Source organism: Nyctibius grandis, chromosome 23 (genome assembly GCF_013368605.1).
Source record: "Nyctibius grandis isolate bNycGra1 chromosome 23, bNycGra1.pri, whole genome shotgun sequence".
NCBI lineage: Eukaryota > Metazoa > Chordata > Aves > Nyctibiiformes > Nyctibiidae > Nyctibius > Nyctibius grandis.
In genome coordinates, this window is record NC_090680.1 from 5,701,983 (window position 1) to 5,715,191 (window position 13,209).

Consider the following 13,209-nt stretch of genomic DNA (forward strand, 5'->3'; position numbering starts at 1 on the left):
AAAAGTATAAATGTAAGCAGATACATCTGTTTTTGATATTTGAACCCATTTAATTATATCATCAGTTTTGCCAAATAACATGACATGGACAAGTTAGATGTTAGCCTTTTTCACAATTTAACCAAAGTGATCATGTATATTGTGTGCTGGCTACACACACTATTAGGTTTGATCTTTGTCCAACCACAGAAAACTGGTGCAAAAAAAAAAAAGCACAGGACACAGGGCTTCCAAATGTGTTAAACTCATTACAAAGACACTTTAAACTTACTCATCGTTCAGTCTTGTTCAGTCTTGGTGATGATGCCTCACTGACTAAAAGTAATAATCCTAAATGGAATTGTTTTGTAAAGAAATGCAGTGGTGCCATTTTTTCCCCTTGTAATTATAATATAGATGATTCTCAAGAAAAACACAATTTGAAGGTTACCATATTTTAAAATGCACATCTATGGCCTTGCTCAGCTGTGTGCTGCCAAAGCACGCGCATTAGAAATGAGCTGAGGTGGCAGTGTCCAGATCTGGAAAAGCCAACATTTTTTACTGCAGATATAACCCAGACTCCCACAGTTGCTGTCTCTGAATGTGAGGCTGACACTCCGAATCAGAATGGTGAAACAGGCACATGCTGAATGTTTACTGTTCTCATAAGATATTCTTTCTTTCCTACAGTGCTGGAGGGGAGGGAGTTAGAAAATTGTAATTGTGAAATACTGTTCCTGCCTCCTATGAGGACATGCTGCCCCTAGAGAACTAAGGAAATACTGGCTTATATTTTTTCCGAACGAATTCCTAAGGATAGACTTAGACATGCTAGTATCTCTGCAAAAGACCGAAGGCAGGTTATAAACTGTCTGGTATTGCTGAGTTAAATAATGGATTGGCCCCTGGCTCTGAGAAAAACTCGTATGTTGGACTTGAATCCTGCCTGCTTACTCGCATCCCAGGACTACAGTAGGGGGTGGCAGAAGACAGGTTGTGAGTCCTGATCTGGTACGTCTGGACACCATCACTCAAGCAGCAGGCTCAAGTTTTAAAAGAACTAGAGATTTTTAAGCGTGTGTGTAAGGTTGTTCAAAACTACCTCTGTGATCTTGGGCAAGTTACTTCCAGCACCATTTTTTTTCATTCCTATGGAAAAGGCAGGCCTGATCCACCAGCCCCTACTCCCTCTCCACACATTTGTGTATTGCTTGCTGTCACTCCCCAGCTCCTACTTTTTGGCATGTTCTAACCCATGCTCATGAGTTTCTTCCACCTTGAGCATTACAGTTTGTATTGCAGAAGGAAAGGAGAAATGAAGAGAAGCAAACCAACAGGCAGTGGAATTGCTTGTAGTGTCTTAAGGTCCCTCAGCTCACACATCTCATTTGGGACATATCTGGAGTTCAGGACTCCACATGGAGTCTACAGTGCAGGAATAGAAATAACTTGGCAAGCCAGCCTGTGGTGAGCATCAAGATGGTGCAGCCTGACTGGCTAGTGGTACCCATGGCTACCTGGTTTAAAGTTAAATCTTTGATACCTCTGCAAAACATTGCAGATGCTTCTGGGACTGCTGTATAGGTATCGCCATGCTTTGCCAATCATCTCCTTCAGTTCCTCATTTGCAAAATAGGTCTGAAACTCCTTACTTAGCTCTAAGTGATGCTGGAAGAAGTATGTTGAGCACTGGAATGAGGGCTATACTAAGTCATCCATCAGTCTTCTCTTTCCTTTCTCATGCTCATGAATATGTAACACGCTAATTTATGGAGAGAAGAAACTTTTGGTGGCAGTAAGCTCTTTTATGTGCTATACTGTTTCTCACAGTCTCCAGTCCCTGCAGTTCGCTGCTTACAGGTCTCTGTGAACCTCTAACTTTAAAAAAAGCCATGCAGAGACCAGTCAGTCTTGATGAGCAGACACATTTGTTCAGGTTCTCTTCAAGACTACGAGACCCAAAAGAATAGTTTCCTGAAAATACATTTGTCAAGAAGATGAGCACTCAAGATAAACAATGTAGTGGTGGCCAAGAAAGAAATTAAAACAGGACATCCCCCCCACATTGTTTGCTTAAGTAAAATCAGATGTATTTGTCCCTGGGGATGCCAGGACTGGAGCTGCTTTTTTTTTCATGCCAGGTGCCCTATTTTGCCTGCTCTTTTTTTTTCCAGACATGTTTTTGTATATATATTAGTGTCTAAAGCAATTATTCACATCAGTTATTCTACTTCATCCATGCAAATTAGAACTGTAGTTGCAGTTAATATGAAACTGTAGGTGCTATCCGCAGTTTTTCTTAAATCCTCACTTTATTACTTAAATTCTACATGCTATTGCTTCTTCTGAATTCGTTGCTTGGTCTGAGTAAATGCAATTCATTAACTCCATTTTAACTCCCACACAAGCATCCTTCCTATGCCTTTAATTACAACAGCTTTCAAGAACATTTGCCTTCTCAGTCTATGATGCCAATAAGAGACGGAATAGTACTTTACAATTAAAGGGACTCATTTTTTTGTCCTGACATTATCATTTATTCTGGATTAGATCACTATTTTGTATGTTTTGGAGCCACCTGAAATTAGCTTGCTTCTGTAAGGTACCTATTTCACTCCAGTTTTAAAACCACCAGAGCAACCTTTTTCATAGTCTTTTCCAGAAATATTTCAGTCCTAGGAAAATGTGTGCTTCACTTCAAACCAAACCAAACTAAAAACGATAAGAAGAAATGGGTCTTACTAGAAGGAAACTTTACAACAACCCTGCACATTGTGAGAAAGGAATAAAGTTTTAGATCCTGATACTCATCTCTGAGTAGTGTCATTTAGAAGAATCTTGCTTTGTATTGATCCCTGTGTAAAACTGGGATAACATGGCTGAGCAGAAAAAAACAACTGCTTCTTGTTTGTAGGTAGTCCACCTCCTGAGAAAGAGAGGAGGAGCCTTCCTTACTGCCAACTTTCCAATACGGCATTCAGTGAGACTGTAAAAGTCTTGGGGAGAAGGAGGCGAAGAGGGTAAAGAAGCACTGACCGAAAATCGCACTAGCCTGGTGCGCATTAGTCATTAAAAAGAGAAAAAAGCATAATAAGGTCTGGAGTAATTGTTTGTTTTAACTTCAGTTTTAATCACATAAGTCCTTGTCATGCTGTAAGCAGCCCAGTTTGCTGAAGGAAGAAAGAAAACAAAACAGGGCATGATTTGGGCAAAATGGTACTCTTTCTACAGCTATAATCTAAGACATTTTCTCTTCAGCGCCAAAGCCACACACTGGTATTCATCTAGGCTTAATGCAAACACTGCATCGGGCAGTGCAGGGATAGTCAGCTCTTACGAGCAATATTAGCTTTGTAAGCTTTGTTTGGAGTTTTATTAAATTCCCTACTGCAGTCTTCAGTAGACAAAATGGGCTTGACATTTAAAACCCATCTTGTATAATTTTTCTAATTCTAGGTACAGTCACCGTAACTGATTTGTGGCAATAATCAAAAGAGAATTAGGTGTGTATGCATCCTTATTTGTAACCAGAATAAAAATTGGATTGTTAGCAAATATAGTTATAAAATCAAGCACACAGAATGTCAAATGTTGTAGCAGTGCATCTGAAGATCAACTGTTTCTTGCCCATGTACATATATTTAAATACTGACTGGTACTACAGCCAACTCAAATGTCTGTTGGAGCAATTTTTGACCAGTACAGAAACTGTACTGGGTTTTCACGGGCAGTCCTTGAGAGTGGACATGTCTCGCTGCTGAAGGTGCCCCGTAGGTGGCGTGAGCCATCCACTCAAGCACAGACACAGGCGTAACACTCTGCTTGCATTTGTTTAAAAAAAGCAAAATAACAAAAACATGTTCACATAATCGTCCTTTATACGGGTGCTGCTGCCTGTGTTGGCTGGGGCACAACTGTGTTACACTGCCTTCGAGTCAGAATTGTTGTGTAATGATATATTATAAAGATATTTCTTTCTAGAAAAGGTGAATTTTCTACTGATGGGTAGAAAATAGTGAGCACCAGCCCTTTGATCTTAATCTTTCTATATTTAGGGAAGAAAGGGAATGAATTTTGAGTGTGTCTGCAGTTCTATGCAGTTATATCTCCCATTTAGGGATCATATTCATTCCTGGCTAGGTTTAATTGCATGTGAAATGGTGTTTGTATTCTACACCTGACCGTGGTAGGAGGAGGTAACGTGTACGTTCAGGTATCTGTTCTGCTCTATTCAGCACTACTAAACCTCAGAGCAAAATCGTCCATATCTAGGTAAAAAGTGAGGGGGGAAAGGAAATTAAAAGGAGAAGGAAGTCAAAAGAGGATTGTCTGGAGAGACCTTCTATATTCAGCTCTTCACAATGACTGAATATTTGTGCAGGTAACTACTATACTTTTAAGCTAGGGAGAATGGACATCAGGTTTCAGGTACAGTAAAGAAAATTTAATGAAGGGACCCAATAACAAAATATGTTTTGTATTTCAAGTTACAAAAATATCTGTCTCAAGAAGGGTGTGAAGGAATATGTTGCACAGCAGCTGGAACAGGTATTCTGCCTGATATTGAAGGACAAAGTGTGCAAAGTATCCGAGCATGTAGACTGGAAACAGATGGCCTCATGACATTGTCAGTGGGAGTTACAGGGAAAACCCCACCAGGAACCTCTCAGCACCTATAGGTACAACGTGGGCTTGAGTGTTTGGCACTTGTAGTGTGCACAAAAAACTCCTAATGTATGATGACACTGAGATACACCTGGGGTTGCAAAGCTAGGAACACAAAGAAAAAGCTAATTCGGAAGATGAAAGAATACACTTTGCAAAAAATTTATCCAATACCTGGCTCACCTACTGTTCTGTTTTTACTATTTAATCCCATTCACACTCCCAAGATACCTCTGATTATTCTGAACCCAGGAGAGATGCTCACAAAGACAAGATTAATACAGAAGGTTTTTTTCTTGTTTGTTGCTTCAGCAGTTCAGGCCTGAATATTGGAAGTGGTGATTTCACAAAAAGCAGTGGTTGCACTAACTTCTTAGGTACATAGGTAATAAAACTCTTCTTCGGCTTTCTGAGGTTATATACGCCCAGGAAAACAGTCTCCACTTGGTTTAAATGTAGTTAAGTCCAGGAAATAAAAATGTCATTGTCAGTGTTTCACAGGCCAGAGCTAAACCTTTCCTAAAGGAGATGTTATAATAATATCCAGAGGAGGGAATGAACTCACTGCAGGCAAAAATTATAACAAAAAAAAAAATAATAAATCAGACTCCTCCAAGTCTCCTTTGGTTCAACTACAAACTGTAGGAGATTTCTCGTAAAAGCATTTGATATTTTAATGTGACTGTACATTGGTTGTGAAAAGAGGAACACAACCTGTTGAGAGTTAACATTTTAGGATCTTCACCATCATGCTAAAGTCGATACTGTATTTTCAGCAAGAAAACTGCAGGCCACTTGGCTTAACTGAAGCTGGATAAGCTTTTTAGATTATCAAATGCCACATGAAAAAATACCAGGCAAGTTGGGGCTGAGTAAGTGTTAAAGCTTTGTTAGGATGGCGTGTCCTCAAATAATTGCAGAATGCCAAACACAGAGCTTCCCGTGTTCCTCCAGGCTGAGCAGGGATGCCAAGTATACAGAATTGGAAGCTGTCTATCAGGGTTTTTTTATTTGCTTGATACTGTGCAGACAGCAGATACAAAATACCAAAAATGCCTGAAATCCTTATGACCTTTCACTGCAAACTGTGAACTTGGTCTGCTAAACTCAAGTTTCTATTTACACTGTCAGCACGGGCTCCGTGCTGTTGCCTTTTCTTTGTCTTTCCAGTTTGTCCTGTACCGAGGGAGAGCTTCACAAACACTGCACAGGAGGGGGGACCTGAGCACATTCCAGACCTTTTGCAGGTTCAATATACTAAGTCTCCATGTTGCGGATTGCTTAAAAATGACTGTAATGCGAGCAAAGTAGCATGAAATATGCTGTTTGCACACAAAGCAAGTATTCTACAGAAAGCTTTAGCTTTGCCATCAGCTGGCATGGCTCACATTCCCATGTTGTGTGCTGATGCCATGCTACTGCATAGCTGACCCCATTTACACCACGAATACACAGGCAACTACAGAGTAAATAGTCCAAAAATGCATTTGGTAAACTACTGCGTCAGTTTCTCAACTCAAATATCCCTGATTTCAGCATCGTGCTCCAACATTCATCCACCCCTTGTAAATCACGAGCTAGAATGCTGCAGTGAACAAGTACAGGGGAAATTTCAGATGTATAAAGTAGAAATTGTGAAAGTGAGTAGAGTGAATAGAAAAGTGAGGGTGACTGAGCACTGGCATGGGTTGCCCAGGGAGCTCGTGGAGTCTACATACTTGGAGATAATTTAAAAACCTTATGGATGTGGTCCTGGGCAACTGGTCCAAGTGTCCCTGCTTGAACAGGTGGGTTGGACAAGACGACCTCCAGAGATGCCTTCCAACCTCAACCGTTCTGTGATTCTGTGAAATTCTTCCTATGCAAGACTACTATGAACTGTAATATTTGACAGTATTTGCATAACTTCTGCAATTGAAAAAGGTATCCTTAACCTGTTACTTAAATAAACCCAACAACTACATTGAAGTCCTTTGAAACTAAATAGAAGGTTGAATTATATAACAAATATTTTAGCTGAACTATCATTATTGGCTGGGTAATTCTTCTGACTGTATTTCAAATTTAATTTCATTCTGTAGTAACATTCCCTGAACTTTACAAGACAAAGATATTAATGGAGTTCTGTGTCTGAACTCTCTGGAGTCTAGAAAACTGTCTTAAAAGGTGACATTTCCAGAGGTTCCTCCAGAGAAAATACAATGGTGTTTTCTAAAGAAAGTCAGTGTGCTCGCAAGGAATCATTACATTGATAAATTATGTCAATGAGGCTTTTGAAAGAAGACTGTTCACTTAGTGCTACTTTTCCCTGAATGTGGAAGCTATTGAAAATGTGTGGAAAACATTTGCAAAGTCATGACTGCTCTACATGTTGCTGTTAATGAGCTATCTGTTAACAAACCATATGCTTCAGCACATAAACAGGAGGATTTATGCTTAATGCAAAACCAGTAAAAGACTTACTGTTTGCTACAGAATCACAGAATCAACCAGGTTGGAAGAGCCCTCTGGGATCATCGAGTCCAACCATTGCCCTGACACCACCCTGTCAACTAGACCATGGCACTAAGTGCCATGTCCAGTCTTTTCTTAAACACCTCCAGAGATGGTGACTCCACCACCTCCCTGGGCAGCCCATTCCAATGTCTAATAACCCTTTCTGAGAAGAAATTCTTCCTAATGTCCAACCTGAACCTCCCCTGGTGAAGTCTGAGGCTGTGTCCTCTTGTCCTATCGTTAGTAGCTACAACTGTTTCCCAAATCAGACAGGCACATTGCTCTAGTCTTCCACAAACTTCCTGTTATCAGTATAAAAATCTGCTGCCTACTGGCTTGAAGTCCCTTTTCAGCCTGAGGAACATTTTGTTGGCTGCTTCTCCTCACTTTGCAAAGAGGCAGTCACTGTGTATCACCAAAGTACTACCAATGAACTTGTCACCAAAGACCAGGACTAAGTCTGTAAGTGTGTGCACGTGCGAGGTTGTCTGGGGAGCAGGGGACTAGAGAAGCAGAGAATTTAATGAGCAGCAGGTCCTTCAGGTCTCTGCTTTGCACAGCCTGGGGTTGTAAACTTGTCATCATGGTTACTAACAGCAAGCAGGAGGTATCCGTGGAATATCCCCAGTTCTAATGATTTGTGGAGGCAAGTTCATCTTGTTCCTTTTCTGTGTTCTTCTGTACTAGAGCTTTATGTGTCAATTATCACTACTAAAGCCCTAAACAAGCCCCTCTTCTTCAAAACACAGACAAAAGCAACCATTTGGTTTATTCACAATAATGCTTGGATTAGTTAAAGAAACCACATTCACCAACAGGAAAAGAGAAGTAAATTTCTAAGCTATTGAATAACACTGCTATGTTTGGAAAAGATTTTTATTTTGTAATTCCCCTTTAATTTCCTCCCATCCAGAGCTGCTGAGAGGAATCTGAAGCTAGGTTTTCATGAGTGACTAAAGGAGTCCAGCAACTGACTTCTGTTTAAAATCAATCGTCCTGGAAATGTAAGGTAACATTTCCATAAACACATGAGTAATTTAAGGTTTAAGTTCCACTAAAAATCATCCAGTACTTCCAGCTCCCCAAGTCAGACAGGGAAAAGGCAGACCAGTAAACTAATCCTTATTATCAGGTAAGCAGGGATTGAATGGAGGAACATCAAGCACGAGAAAATGAGGAAGAAACTGAAGACAGAGAATGTTCAAGAAGTTTATACACTGAGAGGCATAAAAGGCAGTTCAACAGGAAAAAGGAAAGACAGAATATCGGACTACATAAACCAACACATTACTTTCAGTTGCTTAGGTTTTCTTTTGAATTTCAGATATGACCTCAGTAAACCCACAGAAAATTGTATAACTTTATCACCTGACTCAGTGCCTCTGAATTCAGAACAATACATTTTTTCATTCTGCTTCCTGATCAGATTAGAAAGTGTCTGAAGTTAAACTGTGCCTGAAGTTAAACTGTGCATTCTGGTAACCTTTCTGAATAGTTTTGCTTTCTTCATTTCAGTTGTCATTTTTCAATTTAAAAATATTATTAAAATACCACATTTGGGTGGGTGGCGACTACCATGACACTGTGTAGAAAACCAAAGCAATTTGAAGGAAGCTAGACATTCTGAGTACATTTTTAAAATACCTTATTGCTTAAATAAAATAAACTGAAATCCCTTAGTCTAGCAATTACTTTCAGATGTTTGATTGTTTATTTTTAAAGAACTGTCAAATCAACCATTTAGAACTGACGAGTACTATTTCGGTATCTTCACGAGTTTTCTCTAACATCTGCTCCCTGCCTTATGTTGGGAACTACATACCCATCTTCATTGTCTCCTGTATTTATCTTAATTTTGCTGTATTTTATTTTATTAGAGGAAAAACTTAGAAGAGCTGTTTGTGGCAAGATTTCATTACAGGAAACCCAAAAGCTAAGCCCCAGTTTCAGCTGAGACAATTAGACTGTTGATTTTGGTAGCAGCTCAGGACTTCTATTGGACCCAAATGCCTTTCAAGTCTATCTGCCAGTTGATGCTCAAGTCTGAAAATTTTCTGTATTCTTGCTACAGATAAAGGGCTTTGTTTCCTTTTAATTTGAGGGGTATTTCTATCCAGATCTGAATGTTTTGCTGAAATTCTTCTCTATTCACTGGAAAAGATTTTAAAAAGGGAAATAAAAGCATTTTCTAGAACTTTCAATCATTTTAAAAGTCTTTTCTCCCCTTAATTCTCCGTTCCTTGACATCTGTGAATTGTTGAGGACAGTGTGTGTTTTTCTCAAAGCAATTTTGCCACACATGAAAAGTAGCAGGTGCTAATTTGTAACAGCTTAACTGTTGCTTTTTTCTGTCTAGGAAGTATATTTAATAGCTCATCTTACTGTTTCACCTGCTGTAGGTAAAGGACTCTAAAATACTGAGCTCGTGATACTTTTTTTAAAGTGATCTACATGATTATATAACACCAGATCTTTATCGAAAGGTTTGAAGAAATTACTAATAAAAAAAAGCAGTGTTCTTATACAGTCTTTTCATCAACTGCTATAGAAACTTTGCAGCTGAGTTATCACAGCCCACTGCCGTTCTTGGATGGATGTTTTATTGCTAGGTGGATTGGGCTCTAAAACTTTCTTATAGATGCTCTGGGACAATGTAAATACTGGCTGGGAAATGTTTTATTCTCTATTAATATTTTGTGGGCTGGAGCCTTGGGCTATACGATTTCTTTTTTTTTTTTTGTTTTCATTTGTTTCTTTTTTTTTTTCCCCTTGTTAGACTTTTATAGCACCCGACCTAGGGTGGGTCACAGCAGCTGATGCCGGGTGAAACGGTTACCAGGGACAGCTCCGGCAGCGGACACTGCCAGAGATCCTAATACCTTGGCACTGCACCAGTCCGCCCCAGTGCCTAGAGAAGTTCAGTGGGTTCACACAGCGGGGTCTCTGCCAGGGCTGATGCTCTAGAGCCACGTGTTTGTAGAGCCATGTTTATGTGACTCTACTGGTTTAATTTCAGACAAATTGCGTAGAATTTCTCCCATGATCAAATGTGGCGCTCATCCTCCTTAAAAGATGTTCAGAAAGCCTGAGGAATTTACATGATTCATTCTTCACATGTGGATTCTTTTAATTAGCTATCTAGAAACCAAAAGAGAGTGCAGAACACTACTGCAATGCAGCTTGTTAAGCAATAATGCATTTTTTCTTCCAAAAGTCACACTTGATAACAAACAATAGTCATAGGCATAAGATGACTGTGGACACTATGAGCTAATGTCTAGTTGTCAGAAATTTTTCCATTAAGGCTCAGAATGATGTTTAACATATTCTTCCCATTTTTGAGCTAAACTAAACATTGTCTTAAACATGGATTTCCCAATGAATGTTACTGCTGTTTATTTCTGCATGGAAGCAGACACGTGTACATATGCATTTTGGATATCAAAAGCACATCAATAGCATAGTTCACTCTATTCCCAGGATGTAATGGCTTTTGACATTTCTTTTTTAATGAAACCTGTCCTTACTCTTTCCTGAATGTAAAAATAGATTTAAAACTAGATTCTTTAAACAAACATGAAATGCCAGAGTTACATGTTCTCTCCTATTAAACAATGGAGAATGACTGAAAGGGTAGATTTCTTTAATTATCTAGGAAAAAAAAATGCTGCTGAGGTTGATGACCAAAATTTATGCACCATATCTTTTTCTACTTGAAATTCAAAAGTTTTGGTGTATAGCAAACACTTGAATAACTTATCAAATCCTGTGTAGGTGATAGCTTTAAGACAACCTCAGTTTTAAGCCTTTGCGCTTTGTTTTTGGCATTATGTACAACTCATTTAGGATTTCAAAGCTGGATATACTTACATGTAGATTTCGGGCAAGGGCGGAAGGAGGACAGGTTGTTGGCTTTTCACTTTAAGAGACCTAGATTTCCTGATTGTGTTAGGCCCGTTGTTATCTTGTTGATTTGAAGTTGGTCCCTAGGGGGAAAAGAAAGCTTGTAAGAAATGGATAAGCACACTATCCTTTTTTTCAGAAATATTAAGGAATATTGGCCAAGGTTTTCAAACATAGTGGCTTAACATAGTGTTTTAACTCCATGTTCAGGCTTCTTATTCAAGGTCTACTGTGCAGAAGTATGAAAACCTGGCAACTCATTCACTTTGAGTAGCCTTTTTAGTTACTCAATGCTTGTGAAAACTCATGTAGCATTTTGAAGATGGACTAAAAATCCTAATGTTTGGTATTTTTGTTGGCAATCCTGTAATAATTATGATGTAAATCAAAATATGGGTTTGGATTTTGAGAAAAGTGCCTTGTGCTTTGTTCCCACCCTTCTGCAGAGACACTGTGTAGCTTTTTCAGATTACTAGGAATAAAATTATCAGTTTGAAGGACAGCTGAAAAATTTTTACTTAATCTCATCTTTTTCCACGTGTGTTGCCCCCATGAAAATGTACATACAAACCCTTCCATGAAACGTGCAACATAAAGTCATTAGTTCCCAACAGGCTTGGATTGATACTATGTGCTTGGAACCACCATGCAAAGTCTCAAGCGTGACTGCATTTGTAATGTGAGGGTGCCACAGGCAATGCTAATGTCCTACATAAATATAAAATATGCTTATCTATTTTATAGGCTAATCACAGTCATGCAGCTGCTACCAAGTCATATGTGCTTTGCTGACCTAAATCCCACTGACATGACTGGGAAGAGTCTCTGTGATTTGGTGGGCTCAGCTGCCATCGAGATATTTAGGGTTCAGTGTGATCAAGTCCTGGATAGTGAATTCCAGAGACCTGTGCTCCAGTTGGAGTGTGAGCACATACCTGAGTGCTTTGATGGATCAGAGCTAGGGAGGGCCCAGCACCTCCCTGCATAGCTCCTGCCCTCAGCTGCTGGCTCCCTTTGCTGCTCAGTGTCCATCCTGTGTGAACCCACAGGCTACTAGAAGAACATCTCTTTGATAAGCAGGGTGATGCTCTTCACGTGCTGATAGCTTTGTGGTTGAAAATTGAGATATTTGGCCTAAGATCTTCCTTGCCTGTGTTTTTACTTTCCGCCACTGGTTTCCCAGCAGTCAGAGTAACTCCAGAGAGCCAAACACACCTGAAGGTATCTCTCAATTTACTTTAAGCATTGTATCAGCCAGGGCAAAATGAAAACTCAAGAGTGGTGGCTTCTAACCTCTACACAGCTGAGCTTCAGCAGTGCCATGTACGCCAGGATCCACTGGGCCACAGGGAGCTGTGCCCTGGGTGGCCTGGCCACCACCAGCCTATGCTAACCTTAGAGGGAGGAAGCATTTGGAGAGGGAGGAGAGCCAAAAACAAGTCCTGATTTTCACAAGGGAAACCTGCAGGTAGCTTGACTCTTTTGACTCAGATTTATTCCAGCCCATTTGAAACATGCCCACTACACCCTGCTTCATCTGAATGCCACACCTGGGCTATTGTAAGGTCTCTCTCTTTCAAATCTGACAAAAGAATTAATTAAATTTTGGTCAAAACAGTACGTTTTTATAAGAAAACTTGAATCTTGTAGACAGAGGGGCATTTTCTGCCAGAAAGGAGATCTTGAAACATCAGCCCATGTACCTCCAGAGTACGCTGTTTCCAGCCAGTCCCTGAGCTTCTGGTCGCTGTCTGGAATCTGTTTCTCCATTTCAGGTGGCTCCAGCTGCCCGCTCAGCCCCAGCATGGGCTCTGAGAGCTGTCGCATCATGGCAGCCAGGTGGGTCCCTTCCTTACGAAGCCCAGAGTCCTTGCAGAAAGTAACGGGCTGCTTTCCAGGCCCTTTGGTTTAGATTAGGGATTAGATTATTGATGACAAATCTTTCTGGCCTCTAGTGTCAAATTTATTTTAAACAATCCCTGTAATGATTTCCAGCTCAGTTCTCTGGCAATACCAGATCTAGCACTGGCCCCTGATCCGCCCTTGATTTGGTAGATAATCTGTGGCAATTTTCTCTTGACTCCCTCCGTCACTGTTCAGTCTGTGGTGCAGTTTAGCAGATGCGCTGCCACCTACAGAACCTATAGGAGGTAATACCCAAGT

The 13,209-nt window shown here is 40.1% G+C and overlaps 1 protein-coding gene across 1 annotated transcript in view; it reads right to left on the reverse strand.

Moving 5' to 3' along the window:
* Positions 1-13,209, reverse strand: part of COL8A1 (collagen type VIII alpha 1 chain) — a 94,631-nt gene that overhangs the window by 23,627 nt on the left and 57,795 nt on the right. Inside the window, exon 3 of the mRNA XM_068417532.1 lies at positions 11,014-11,129. The gene's annotated coding sequence lies outside the window, so the exon portion shown is untranslated. The remainder of the gene's footprint in view (positions 1-11,013; positions 11,130-13,209) is intronic.